Consider the following 2,752-nt stretch of genomic DNA (forward strand, 5'->3'; position numbering starts at 1 on the left):
CCCTGGCCTGTTGCAGCAAGAGCAGCATGGTCCAGTTGGCCCCAAGTGCTTCATTTCCACCTCTGCCACTGCCTTACCTCATAGCCATGGGCACCTTCTCTTCCACTTCCATCCCTCACCAGTTCCTTTAGCCTAGAGGGGTTTTGGCATCAATCCCAGCCAGTCTCCTGGGTTTGAGTGTGAGTGCGTGGATTTTCAGGATTAGTGGGAGCTGGCATGAGCCAATGCTGAACAAAGCAGGTTTGGAGTCCTGATCCTGATGTGGAGCTGAGCCAAGAGCAAGGCGGTTGCCGACAGGGTAGCGCGTGCTCGTGGTTCTTACGCAGCCGGAGCTTTCAGTCGGGAGAGGACAGGGCTGAGCAGAGCTCTGGATTTTTTTCTTCCCCTGAATGCAAAGCTGAGCCCATCACCTTGTAACTTTGCTGCTGGTGTTCCCCAGGGCAGCCCAGGGGGGAATGGGAGATCTGGCCTGAACGTGAGGCTAAATTTCCCTGTCTTCATCTTGCTGCTGCTCACAGCATCCCTGCATTTTTATCTTAATTCCTGTATTTTTATCTCCATCCCAGTATTTTAACTCCATTTGGACCATGGCACTGCTCTGCACCGTCCCTGCAGCCCAAGCAGGGAGGATGGGAAAGCAGCTCCTGGCCAGGGCAGCCTGGGGGCTGGTGAGGCTCATCCTACACTAGCGGGGCAGATGGTGGATAACCTCTATTTTCAGGCTTTCCTGAATCAGCTCAAAGCACTTCAGCCACCCCGTCACTGAATGTGTTTGGAAATGAGTAGCAACGGAGTGAGTGAAACACAAGCTGCAGCTGAAGGTGGAGGAAGAAAAAGACTACAGCAACCCATCCCAGGAGGAGATCCAGGCTGGCAGCACAGAGGAGCAGGGAAGAGCACACAGAGCTGGTGGTAGCATGCAGTTCCTCACCACGACCACCTGCCAGCAGCTTCTCCTGGCCTTCACACCCCCATGCAGCTAAAGCATGGAATGGGTGTGTGTCTCAGGCCCACTCTCAGAACAGACAATAGTGTCCTTGTGGCCAAGAGCCTGCTCCCGGGTGCGAATGTAGCGAGGGGAGACTGAGCTGCTCTGCGTTTGCTTGGCCTTTTGCCCCCACCCAGGGTGATGGCCAGGGGGCACCCAGCTGCCCCTGAGGGCAGCACTGGGGCCAGGGAGAAGCAGAGACCACAGGGAGAGCCATGTGCAGCCGTGGAACATCAGTCTTGGTGCAAAGATGCATCAGCATGTGGTAGCAAAGCTTAGGTCCAGGCTCACTGGGTGTCAGGGTTGTGCCTAATTATGCTCCCACACACTCCAGTCTCCTGTTCTCCTCCAAGCTGTGAGTAGGAATGTTTAGTTTAAGGCTGCTTGAGCCAAGCTTGCGTAGCACCCATAAAACAGCATCCTCCAGCAGCAGATCCCAGGCAGACAGCGGCAGCGGTTGCAAAGCTCACACTGTGGGTTTGCCAGGTCACAAAATAAACTGGGACTGGCCCATTTCGTAGAGGGAAGCTCATTTATAGCATGACTCCCAAATGCAAATGTAGGAGGCAAAGCATCCAGCAAGGCAGCCCCTTGGTGAATCTTGATCCTGAGGGTGTCAAGGTGTGTCCCTGCACGTGTGGGCACGTGCCTACCCACTGCAGGACAATGATGATGCTGCTGATGCTACTGAAGCACCATTGCTGCCTCTCCTGCCCCAAATTTGTCACATCATCTGAACTGGAACAGGGTGCTGGAAATGATCCATTGCCGCAGCAGGGAGGGAGCCGAGCTCGCTCAGTGTTTGGTTTCACTTGCACTCACTGAGTTTTACTTCAGGCACACTGAAGGTCAGGTCAGGTTTGCAGAGTAACCTGGAGCCTGGTAGACTGTTCATCTGAGGAAGCAGCCCTGGCTCCTGGGGGATGCCTGGGGACAGTCAGCACATGCCTGTGGAGGAGCAACAGAGTGAGTTGGGCCCCAGCACTCCCCACTCCAGATACAAACAGACTTAACATCTTCAGCTGCCATCCTTTTAAATTTTCTGTTGTGTATTTTTGTAAAGCTGACAAAGCCCAGCCCCAAGAAATTAAAGGAGCTGAGTTTCATCACTGCTCAGGGTGGTTATTGTGGGTGACTGAGAGGGGAGACTTGGGTGTCCATGGACTGGGGAGTGGATGGGGGGTTGTGACCCACAGATTATCATAAAGAGAAAAGGTGGTTTTTTTGTGTCCTCGACCTATATGGCTTCTAAAGGGCAGGTGCTATTCTACAGGAAATGAGGGACAAATCCACCTCAGCTTTCTAATTTATGTTCCAGGACAAGATCAATATCAGTAATTAAGTGACTTGGTAATTTTCAGCAATTCCCCCTCTGATGTAGAGATCTCACTGCTCTGAGCTATGGAATACACCATCTTTCCTCATCCTGTCTTGTGTCATCTCTGTGCAGCCACTGCAAGAGAGCTCATGCCAATGCCAAGAGCAGAAAAACAGTAAAAGCCAAGCAAATCAGTTTCTTAAAACTTATTTTAATATCCATATCTCATCTGTTGGGTAGAGCCAAAACAGTCTGGCCTGTTTTAAGTTACAAATTCTTCATACACTTTAAGTAAATGAACAGTGTGGCAATAGGGTCTGTTATTGGAAGTGAAACCCATCTTAACAAGGGAAGTGTTGCAGCCAGAATTCTACCAGGGTTCTTCCCTGCTATCAGCCCCAAAAAAAGCCGTCACTGTCCCCTGGCCCTGAATGGGTGTCGCACAG

Source organism: Geospiza fortis, unplaced genomic scaffold (genome assembly GCF_000277835.1).
Source record: "Geospiza fortis unplaced genomic scaffold, GeoFor_1.0 scaffold218, whole genome shotgun sequence".
In the NCBI taxonomy this organism is placed as follows: Eukaryota; Metazoa; Chordata; class Aves; order Passeriformes; family Thraupidae; genus Geospiza; species Geospiza fortis.